Consider the following 12,157-nt stretch of genomic DNA (forward strand, 5'->3'; position numbering starts at 1 on the left):
TCTGCAATGTCCTGCCTGCAAAGATTCTAGAAGAGGAAACTGAGGTCTGAAAAGCTAGGTTGAGGCAGGAGGCAGATGGGTCCCCCACCCCCATCCCCTGGCCCCAGTAAAGCAATTGGAGATTCATTCTCTATTGACTGAAACTCCAAGACAAAATAGCAGGGCAATGAAGGGAGGAGGCTGTGTCCTGCTCAGATGAGTTATTTCTCATTCCTGAAGTGAGACCTCCCAAACCACACATGTGCAGAAAGGTTTCTTGTAATCAAAGGGGAGTTATGTTAAGGGATGTTGACCTCCCAGATACCTCTTCGGTAGGATCCACCTTGGCTGAGAGATGAGTGTGTACACATGGGAGGATCCTGAGATATACCATGTTCGGCCTGTGAACCAGGCAAACCAGAACGATGGGCCAAAGGGAAGTGCAAGTGCAAGTCGCTCGGTGGTGTCCGACACTTGCGACCCCGTGGACTGTATAGTCCAGGCTAGAATACTGGAGTGGGTTGCCATGCCTTCCTCCAGGGGCTCTTTCCAACCCAGGGATCGAACCCAGGTCTCCCACATTGCAGGCGGATTTGTCACCCTCTGAGCCACCATGGAAGCCCAGAGGAAACCGGGAAGAAATGCCCCATGTAAGTGATTTAACCTGCCACAAGGGGGCGACTCGGTGATTCTCTCGCTCCGAGTCCACCCGTGTGCCTATCCACATGTACTGTACTCTTTTTCCTCTTAATAAACACATAACTTGCTTCACTACTTTCCATCTTTGTGGAAATTCTTTTCTGCAAAGCCAAAGGGCTAGGGCCCTTGTCACTGACCACTGGTCTGATGGCTGGGATCTGGTGCTCTTACCACTGTGAGCCAGCCCAGTCTCTGGCCGGGAACTCAAGGCTGGCTCCAAGCCGTCGCAGGCCAAGGCTGCCCGAGATCAAAGTGACCTTCTAGAAGTCGCACCCCAAGTTAGGGGCAGAGATGAAACCTGTCCCCGGACTCCCCTGTCCACCATCACGACTGCTCCTGCTTCTAAGAACACCGACAACGGCAGTGGCAAAGCGGGCATCGCAGAGCGCCGAGGACCCACTTTACGGTACGTGCCTCGCTTGTCCTTCGCGAGACCCTTCAGGAGGGGTCTGCCCTGTCACTGCTCAGTCCCTGTTCTGCAGCAAGAGCTGAAGCCCAAAGATTAACCGGCCTGCCAAAGGTCACACAGCCAGGAACCGGCGGGGCCAGATTGAGAGTCCAGGTCTGATTCTCAAACCACCGGGCTGAACCAACTGCGGTCTCCTGTGAGCCATGTCGCCCTCCAGGACGTTGGAGAGGCGTGTAAAGTGCCTAAGAAGCACTTAGGAAGCCTCGGCTGTCCTGAAGTAGTAATAACACGGTAGCTTTGTGTACACAGCGCTCAGAGGGGTTAGGAATTGGCTGCACCATTACTGCGCTGATGGTCCTAAAGCTCTAATGCATCCACTGCCCTGAGTGGTTAAAACAGTTTCTGGAGCAGCTTCCCTCCCGAAATCCTCTAACTTTTGGGAGTAAAACCTTTCCTGACAATCTGTGAAGCTGCCACAGCTCCCCTTCACTCCCCCGCTCTAAGCGCTTACGACGCATGTGCTGACTCCAGGCCACAGAAGGAAGAGGTGGTCGCCGCAGAGCATCTGAAACCAAAAAACCTCACTGCAAACATCTCAATCTTGTAAAACAGCCCAAGTGTCCATTTGATGCGTTGTGTGTAATTGCATATTTAGATTTACAAAAACTGCCAGACTGTTCCTATACTGAGTGGCTGTACCATTTTACATCCCCACCCGCTATGTATGGATGAGTGATGGATGTGCCCCCCCTCTGCCCCACCAAGTGCTTTGATCAATCTGAGGAAGTTCAAAGTTCCCCTCTCTGTGACAGCTGTTGTCTGGCTCCCTGTGCCTCCTCTGCCCGACCGGGGCCTGCTTCACCCACACCCCACTCTCCTGACGGACCTTCCTGCTTACTTGACCCAGGCCCCAGCTAGTGACTGCTCTTATCAAAGCGGTGGTGAGGGGCCTGCCCCTCTAACTAGTTTTCGTGGTAACTAATGAGCCCACCTGGCCTCACTTCCCCTATAACTGGTAATCTCCTCCCCCCCGGGAGCAAAGCCTGCCCGCAGGTACTGTCCTGCCAACACGGCGGGCTGTCAGCCCAGGACCTCGCCTCCGACACGTAAGCTCCCCCGTCCATTACACCGTTGGTTGTCTCTGTTGCTGACTGCAGGCTCTTCCCCTGCTCTCAAAGCTGGGTGATAAAGGCCAGGTAGCCTCTTGTGTGCAGCCCAACAACCAGTGGACCAGCCAGGAGACCAAGGAAAATCCCGTGAACGCAGAGATGTCGGGAAATTCAGGATGGGGAACAGGAAGCCGCAGGGGCTGTCCACTAGCAGGCAGGGCCCAGAAGTTGCGAGTGTGAGCCTGGGCGGCTCTCCACTAACACGTGGGGCCCACAGGTTTCCAGGGGTGATCTTGAAAATGTGTGTGTGTTGCGGGTAGAAAGCCCAAGGTGGCTGCTCACAGGATGCTGGGCTTTGTGGTGACTGTCCTTGATAACGGTGGCTGCCAAGACGTCTTGCAAACAACGGCCTCTAACATCTCTGCTACTGTATCAGAGTGAGCCTTCTGTAACTGACTAGCTAGCTTTCTAGAAGGAATTGGGATTTCTCTTGTGCCTTTGAGATTAAATGAACTACCTGGTCTCTATGCAAATTTAATCTTGCATGATCTCTAAGAGTAAAGAAGAAAAGAGCTTTTAGGTAAACTCTTAATAATTTTAGGTAATCCCTAGAAGTAATTATGTTTTGGGAATGCCTATCTAAAATAGTCTCTCTTAGATTTTGATAACTTGAAACTAAATTTGAAAGTGTAATAGGGAAGAACCTTTTGTATTCTCTTCCAAAGGGAAAGTGAAAGTGGCTCAGTCCTGTCCGACTCTTTGAGACGCAGGCCAGATTCTCCAGGCAAAAACACTGGAGTGGGTAGCCTTTCCCTTCTCCAGGTGATCTTCCCAACCTAGAAATTGAACCGGGGTCTCCTGCATTGCATTCATCTCTAAAGGTATGTTGCCTATAAGCTTAAATTATACATAATGGTCATCTCTGGGAACCCTGCTTCCCAGGGAATGAGCATTAAGCTAAAATACCTGTGTTTATCTCACAGGAAACCTCGCAACTAGGCCCACTTGTGAATGGCTGCAGAAGGAGGAAATTCATGACCTGTCCAGAGGCTGATGGGAACCAGGAAGTGTTTGACTTTACTCCCTCCCCTTTTAGCACAGAAGGAGCCTGAATCTAACTCAGGCAAGACGGTTCTTTGGGGCACAGGCTGACCATCTTCTCAGTCTGCTGGCTTTCTGAATGAAGTCATTATTCCTTGCCCCAACAACTTGTTTCTAGATTACCAGCCTGCCATGTGGTGAGCGGTATGAGCTTGGACTCGGTGACACAAGAAGAGAATTCATGGGCCATTTCAAACAGGACAAAATGCTGGGATATTAGTTGCTGGGTGTAGGTCTAAGTTTATCTACTTTTGCCTGCTCAGGAGAGGAAGAGTAAAGCATTGCATTTTCCACTTGGAAATGCACAATTTCTTGCTTCTTGGATTTTGCCAGACGTTAAGGTTTTCAAGGGTTAAGATTATAATCAGTTATAATTTTTGCACCCATGTTTCTTTATTGGTTATATCGTGACCAGGTGTTTAACTGTGCCTTTTTAAGTTTTTTTTGTCATTTATAGACAGTTTTTGTTTTCTTCTGATTCTTTTGCAAAAGTGCTTCATCTTCAAGAAGATTCATAGGAAGGATGTTTTAACAAGTACAGATCTCTGGTAAACTTCAGATCATACTGCTGACCTAGGTAAGTAGAATTCTAATGGAAAACCCAATGGCTTCATAAAAAGTTAACAAAAGGATTGGTTACTGAGAGAACTGGTGAATGTGGTTATAATGTTCATGGGTTTTGTCTGGAATGTTACTGGTTTTCATCTGTGTTTTTATGGGGAAGCCCTTCCCCTCAGGTTAGTTATGACTTACAGCAATTTGATAAACTACATGTGGATTGAACTGAAGCATTTTTATTTTCTCTCTGTCTGGTCTCCAGAAACTGAGACTCGTGGGTTCTGAGCCACCTTAGCAGGGAATGGGAAAGACTGTCTCCCGTCTTGTGCAGGAATCTGATTATTTTGGGACCTCTAAAAGAGAGAAATCCAGAGGTGGGGCCTGGTGACTGGCCTTTGGCATGGCTTTCCTGACTTGGAGAGGCGTTTTGGGAATCCAGTCTGCCACTCCTTCTGAGGAGCTCCATCACAGCCAATTTGGAGGAGCCCGGTCCCACCACTTCATGGGAAATAGATGGGGAAACAGTGGAAACAGTGTCAGACTTTATTTTTCTGGGCTCCAAAATCACTACAGATGGTGACTGCAGCCATGAAATTAAAAGACGCTTACTCCTTGGAAGGAAAGTTACGACCAACCTAGATAGCATATTCAAAAGCAGAGACATTACTTTGCCAACAAAGGTTCATCTAGTCAAGGCTATGGTTTTTCCTGTGGTCATGTATGGATGTGAGAGTTGGACTGTGAAGAAGGCTGAGCACCAAAGAATTGATGCTTTTGAACTGTGGTGTTGGAGAAGACTCTTGAGAGTCCGTTGGACTGCAAGGAGATCCAACCAGTCCATTCTGAAGGAGATCAGCCCTGGGATTTCTTTGGAAGGAATGATGCTAAAGCTGAAACTCCAATACTTTGGCCACCTCATGTGAAAAGTTGATTCATTGGAAAAGACTCTGATGCTGGGAGGGATTGGGGGCAGGAGGAGAAGGGGACGACAGAGGATGAGATGGCTGGATGGCATCACTGACTCGATGGACGTGAGTCTGAGTGAACTCTGGAAGTTGGTGCTGGACAGGGAGGCCTGGCGTGCTGCAATTCATGGGGTCGCAAAGAGTCAGACATGACTGAGCGACTGATCTGATCTGATCTTATGACCAATCAACCAGACTTTTTCGACAAACAAATTAATCTTGCTTTGGCTGTGTTTGGTGGAGGTGCATGTAGTTTTATAACAGTATTATGTTTCAGTGGATGTTAAACTCTAGCTTTGTTCATTGAGGTCTGTATTTATGAAAGTTGCTGTGTTAGCCATACTTTGGCCTAGATGTGCTGGTCGGAAAGAAAATTATCTAGTGAAACTGTCGGTATAACTACTCATGAAGTGTGACACTGCTTGCTTTAAGTCTGCTGCTAAAAGCAAACGTATGGCGCTTGTGTGACAATGGGCACAAGGATCAAATGCACAGCCTATAAAGTGCTTCCTCATTAACAAACCCTGAGATTTGATTCGTTTTCTCTCAACGTGAAGGACTAAGCAAACTATAACGAAGGCCTAGCAATCAGGGGACGTGGCAGAACCTGGGGCAGTGGAGCTAAAGGTGGAGGACATGGCCTTTGAGGACATGCGTGCACCGGCCAGAACCAGCGAGGTCCCGGGCGGCAGAAGACCCTACCTCCAGTAGACCCGCAGCCTCATCACAGGCTCCTTGTAACGCACGAGCATCTAAATGCCACACCCACCAGTGCCATGGCACCTCCAGGCCAAACATAAGAGGCCCCCAAACCGGTGATGGCCCAGTTTCTGGAAATCCCCTCCCTTTCCCCAAAACAGTGAGGACAGCCCTCCCACTCATCAGCCTAAGAAGTTACCCAGTCTGTGAAAACTGATCGCCCCAGAGCTTGCCCTCTGAGGTGGCCCATGCTCAGCCTGCAGACTTCTTCTCCCTTGAGTGCTCTTGCGGTCTGAGATGACCCCTGCCCTGGGGCCGCCCTCACCCTCTGAGATGGCCCACGTTCTGTCTGTGGAATATGTCTCTCTCTAAAGAAATCCATACCTTACTTATCACTTTCTCCCTCAGTTCTTTCTGTGATGAGACAGAAAGAGCCTGAGCTTCACCGAGTCCCGAGACCAGGCGTGTCACCTCAATTCAGAGAGTGGGTTCACGTCCAATCACAGTCTGGGCTGAGCAGTGTAGGTGGGAGCCAGCACCCAGCAACGAGGGACAGGTATTTTAATCATCAGTGCTTTCTATTGAAAAGTTTGCGATCAGAAGGGGAAATGATGGGAAAACCCATGTATTCAGGTATGGGGAGGTCATTCTGGCTTATCCATGGCTTAAATTTTAGTGAGTGGAGCGGCCTGCTTTGTGGTCCTTCAGATGTGCAGTGTACATCTGCTTTGGCCACTGAGAAAGGGAATACATTTAAGTCAAGATGGAGTAGCTGTGATTCAGACATCCAAGGTAAAACTGGTGGCCACTGTGTATGTGATTTTGGACACGTCCTTGTATTACTGAAAACGGGAGTCTTCTAAATTGTACTGCAGACCAGGACAGAAGCCAGTGGTGGGTGTGCCATTCTCTCTGAATGCTTGTATTTTGCCCAGTTGTCACCATCTCCCGTGACGGCCAGTCAGGTGTCTCCCCTCGCGTCCCTAGTCCGAGGGAGGAGACCTATCTGAGCACCAGCGTCGGCTTCACTGCGAGATGAGCACAGCTGCTGCGTCCACAGTGAGATGCTGCCGTCCTCCTCCGGGTTTCCTCCCCAGCAGCTTCCTCTGGCTACTGTGACTACGGGGGGACTACTGCCCAGGGAAGGAAAGGCTTGCCTCATCTTCCCATCCTATCTCCTGGACGTGCTCAAACTCATGTCCATCGAGTTGGGGATGCTATTCAACCATCTCATCCTCTGCTGCCCCCGTCTCCTCCTGCCTTTTATCTTTTCCCAGCATCAGGGTCTTTTCCAATGAGTTGGCTCTTCCCATCAGGTGGCCAGAGTATTGGAGCTCCAGCATCAGCTGACTCTTGACTCGGCCAATGGAATGTTTCTTTTAGAGCCAGGGTCCGCCCTTCCCCGTGGGGGTGGCCTGGCTGTATTTGTGGTATCCTGGTCGCGCCTTCCCCAGGGATAAGGTGGAAGAGGGGCAGACCAAGATTGTAAGGGTGGTTCAGGGTACGGAGCGGGGGGCGTATGTGGTCAGGTCACTCAGATGACTGTTCCCTGGCTCCCTGTACCTCCTCTGCCCGACCGGGGCCTGCTTCACCCACACCTTGCTCCCCTGACTGACCTTCCTGCTTACTTGATCCAGGCCCCAGCTAGTGACTGTTCTTAGCACAAGGCGGGTGAGGGGCCTGCCCTCTACCAGGTTCCCTGGCAATTACTGAGCCCACCTGACATCAGTTCCCCTAGGACTGGTAACCTCCCCTTTCCCCTTGCAGTGATGACACCTGCCGCATCCTGCCTGCCATCAGCCACACAGTGGGGTGTCACCCCAGGACTTTGCTTCAGACAGGTAGGCTCCCCTATTCATTCTGCCACGGGGGCTCTGTTGCTGACTCTGGGCTCTCTCTTGGGTCTTAAGCTGGCCCAGTGCAGGCCTCGTAGGCCTGTGGGGTGCGGCCCAACACCCTCTATTCCTAGTTGGCTGACAGTTTTTACCAGAGATAGGAGTTGGATTCTGCCAAGCCTTCTTTCTGCATAGTTTGATTTTTTCTTCTTCTTTAGCTTATTGAGAAAGATGGACTACATAGACTGATTTTCAAATGTTAATACTTGGAATAAATCCTAGTCATGATATATAATTTTTTATACATTACTTGAATTGATTTGCTAATATTTTAGTGAAGAATTTTTATGACTAAATGTATTAAAGATTGGTATACAGTGTTATTTTCTTTTAAATACTGTATTTGATGTTGGTATCAAAGTAATACTATCCTCATAAAAAGAACTGGGTTTTTCTTTAATGTTCCATCATATATGGTTTTCTGTTGTTTTACTTTCAGCCCACCCCTGTCATTGCATTTAAAGTCACTTTCTTGTAGCCAGCACAGTTGGATCCTGTTTCTATTATTCACTCTACAGATCTACATCTTAGATCGTGTGTGCGTCCTAAGTCGCTTCAGTCATGTTTGACTCTTTGCAACCCTATGGACTATAGCTGGCCAGGCTCCTCTGTCCATGGGATTCTCCAGGCAAGAATACTGAGTGGGCTGCCACTCCTTCTCCAGGGGATCTTCCTGGCCCAGGGATCGAACCTGCATCTTTCAAGTCTCCTGCATTGGCAGGCAGGTTCTTTACCACCTGGGAAGCCATGTCTTAGATCACTTACATTTAATATAATTATTGATACATTAGGGCTTAAATTTGCCATTTTATTTTTCTGTTTCTTTCATCTGTTACTCTATTTCACTTTTCTTATCTCCCTGTGGGTTATTGAAACATTTCTTAGGAATATAGTGATTTATTTCTAGTGTTTTTCAGTATCCTGAATGGTTTCCTTACAGGCTGATGTAGGTACTATATGCATATATAAGACTTACCACTCTCAAGTTTAGAAAACTTACTTCCATTTAGATCCCTTTACCTTCCCCACTTTTAAAGACAAGTTGTTTGAACTATTTCCCCTGCATATACTGAGCACCATTTCAGACGATGCTATAGTGTCTGCTTCAACCATCAAGTACGATTTAAGACAGCCAAGAGAAGCAGAATAGTCTATCAAATTCCCTCCTTTTTCTATGCACTCCAGTGTTCCTTCCTTTCTGAAGTTCTAAGCTTGCTTTCTGTCATATTCTGTTTAGAGAATTGCCTTTAGCTGCACTTCTATCAACAAATTATCTTAGTTTTTCATCACCTGAGTATGTCTTGATTTCCCTTTCTTCTGACGGATGTTTCCACCAGACACAAAATCTCCTGTTGACAGTTCTTTTCTTTCAGTACTTAAAAATGTTAGGCCAATTCCTTCAACACCCCACAGTTTCAGATGACTGCTGTCATTCGAATGCATGTTCCCCTGTAAGTAATGTGTCATTTCTGACTACTTTCAAGACCTTTTCTTTAGTGTTCAGAAGTTTAATTACGACATGTCCAAGTGTGCTTTTCTTTGCATTTATCTGATTTGGGGTTTACTCAGTTTTTTAGGTTGATGTTTTCGGCCCAATTTGGGATGTTTTCAGACATGATGTTTTCCAACCCTTTTCAGCCCCACCTTCATTCTCCTCTCCTCCTGAGCCTTGACGATATGACTGTTGGCTCCTGTCCCTGCTTACAGGTGCCTGTGGCTCTCTGCTCCTCCCCACTGCCCCGCCCCATTCTACAAGCTCACTGACTCAGTCCTGCCCTCTCTGTTGCCACCGAGTCCACCCAGTGCGTTATTTGTTTGGTCGTCATTTCTCTGTTCTTTCATTTCCACTTTGGTCCTTGGCTTTTGTTTCAACTTACTTGCTAAGCTTTCGTAGTTTTCTATCTTATTCCATTTATTTGAGGAGAGTTAATAACTCCTTGTTAAAGTACTTCTGTGACTGGCCCCTTTACAATCTTTACAGGTAATTCCAAAATCTGATTTATCTCTGGGTTCGTGTCTCCTGACTTTTCTCACTCAAGTTGTGATTTTCCTGGTTCTTAGTACGATAAGTCATCTTAAATTATGTCCTAGACACTTTGGATAGTACATAAGACTTTGCATCCCACGTAATTTTCATTTTAGCAGGCAGTTCCATGACTGACACATACATTTGGCTTTGCACTGCTGCCCCCAACTCTACTCTGGCAAAGGCGGTGGGGCAGGGGGGCGCTCTGACTCCCACGAGCTCTTTTCCTGAGTGAGAGTGAAGGTCAGCTCCACTGTGTGCCCCCTCCCACAGCCTCCAGGAGCGGGAGGTGGGGGCGACTGCTTTGTTTCTGCAGGATGGGCTGAAGCTCCCCTCCTTCAGGGCCCAGATGGAACAAGTGCTGAGGGTGCCCGGGCCCACCCCTACTGGCTCCTTAGGGTCTCGTGGCTGCTGAGTTAAGGGCACTCTGGGCTCCGGGATGGACAGCACTCCGGTGGGGAAGGCTCAGAACACCACTTGTGTCTTCTGGGTGGAGGATGGAGGATCAGCTCCCACTCAGTCCTGCCAACACCACCCAACACGCAGACGTGAGCAGAAGCCTGCTTGGGTGGGGTGGGGCTTGAGCTGAAACATCAACTTTCCCAGGAAGAGGAGCTGGTGGCGGGAACATTTTTCCTGTTGCTGTCTGGCTAGAGTAGAGGAGGGTTACCACAAGGCTAACACTTGTGGAGACTCCTCCCAGTCCTCTGGGGACAAGGAACAGTCTTCCTCAGGGGTGGGGGGGGGTGTGTCTGTGCGCGTGTGTGTGTTGCTGGCTCAGGCAAGAGTTTCTGCAGCTCCTCATCCGGGACACACGGTGACAATGAGGAAGCTTGGGGAGCTCACCAGCCCTGGATCCTTAAGCGCCCAGTCCCCAGCAGGGCTGGCCGCTCTCCCACCCTCAGACGCCCTGGGTGCCTTTGCAGTGCCACGGGCGGGGAGCTTCAGTTCTGAGGGGAGGGCCTGGGAGTGGGGGCGCTCCTCCATCTTGGCGGAGCCTGAGGTCAGTGAATACTCCCTGGATTGCTACTGTGAGCAGGCACAGGCGGGTTTCCTGTCCCCACCAAGCCCCCTGAATTGCAATGAACAGACGACACGGAAATCACGATGACTGTTTATGATGAGCACTCCTTTAGGGCATGTCAAAGTCCACCTAACTCTCCACAGAAATCCTATCTGATTCTTCTAGCCTGACACTTTTTAACTGAGCTCAAAGGCACACTGCTCTTAAAAATAAGAGCGCAAACAATCATTTGTTTATGAGCAGGTATCTGGCCAGTGCAGAGCGTGGGCTGGGCCTGTTGCAGGTCTTAGGAAAGCACAGGGAACAGAACAAGGAGCAGCCTCGCCCTCACACGGCTCACGTGCTACTGGGGGAGGCAACTCAACCTCCACCAGCAGCAGGCGGAGGAAGCCTGAAAACCTGCGGCCCTTCGCTCGCTCAGCCGCTCAGTGTCAGTCCCTGCCAGCTAGCACCGGCCTGAGGCGGGCTGCTCTCATCCTCAGGTTTGCCGCTAGGTCTAGACAGGTCCCGGACGCCTGGTTCCGGGTCGTCTTCCGCTGCGGAAAGAGAGCGGGCTGCAGTGCAGCGGGCAGCGCTGAGGAGCTGAGGACTCGGGGGAGGAGACAGGCGCAGAGGCCGGGGCGGTCGCTGATGCTGGAGGCGAGAGCGTGCAGTGTGCACAGGGTCAGGGCGCTCGCTGCAGCAGGCGCGTGAACGCTGGCCCTCACGGCCCAGAGCACACACGTGCCTTGGCGGGAGCACTGCCCTCGCTTCTGTTTCCAATCTCAGTACAACCGTGCGTGATTTATGGCCGCTTCATTATGAAGAAGCCTCCTCCCCTCTGGACATGTTAATTTACAAATCACAGAAACTGCTGCTTTCATGAGAAGCGGTTGCGGCACTGTTGAAAAAGTATGAGAATCATGACAAGGTTTGTGTTCCGGCTCTGCTGTTCAGTGGGCCCTGGGGCAGGATCCTTCCTTTCTGGTGACTCAATTATGGCACCTGGGAGGCGAGGACCATCCTATCTACCTGGTCTGTCATCGCATGGAGCTGTAGTGAAAGCTGCAGCAGGTCTATGAATTTTGTTTAGTAATTTTTAGCATCGTAATCTTCAAGTGATCTGACAGGCAGGTCCTCTAAAATTCTACTAATCAAACGATTACCTTAACTGCTCTAAGGCTATTTACAGTCTGTTCTTACCCCATTTAGTCTGTCATAGTCTCACCAGCAGAGATGTGAACACGTTTGATGGCGCAAGGCTCCCAGTGTCCACACTTGTGGTATTAGGTAATATACAGTGTGTGGACTGCTACACTTCCTAAAAGGAAATATTTAAAACTCTGAATTCCAAAATACATCTGGTCTCCAGGGGTTCAGAAAAAAGCCTGTGGACCTCAAGTGAAGGGAGGAAAGATGTCTTTGGGACATAACGCCCATGACTTTGACTTATTCATTCAACAAACCATCTGCTATGTTTGCCACGTCTTAGGCTCTGACCACAGAGTCGCCAAGAGAGGGACACGACTGAGCGACTGTACTGACAGGCTCTGTTACAGATACTGTGGGTGCAGCATAGAAAAAGCAAAACAGTATTTTCAGATATCATTATTCTAACGATAAAAGTCATACCTAGACATTATGAATAAGTAAAATATGTTAAGTCATTAAAGGAAAAACTGGACAACTAGACAAATGCTTTGAAAAATAGGCA

The 12,157-nt window shown here is 49.1% G+C and overlaps 1 protein-coding gene and 1 long non-coding RNA gene across 2 annotated transcripts in view; one reads left to right on the forward strand and one right to left on the reverse strand.

Moving 5' to 3' along the window:
- The window catches only part of SDK1 (sidekick cell adhesion molecule 1), a 743,568-nt gene that overhangs the window by 389,556 nt on the left and 341,855 nt on the right, over window positions 1-12,157 (reverse strand). The window lies entirely within an intron of this gene.
- On the forward strand, window positions 2,950-5,393 carry LOC138985601 (uncharacterized). Its single transcript, XR_011462632.1, has 3 exons — window positions 2,950-3,077; window positions 3,180-3,874; window positions 4,118-5,393. It is a non-coding gene; the product is annotated as an uncharacterized lncRNA (long non-coding RNA).

The sequence above is a fragment of the Bos mutus genome, chromosome 25 (genome assembly GCF_027580195.1).
Source record: "Bos mutus isolate GX-2022 chromosome 25, NWIPB_WYAK_1.1, whole genome shotgun sequence".
Classification (NCBI taxonomy): Eukaryota; Metazoa; Chordata; class Mammalia; order Artiodactyla; family Bovidae; genus Bos; species Bos mutus.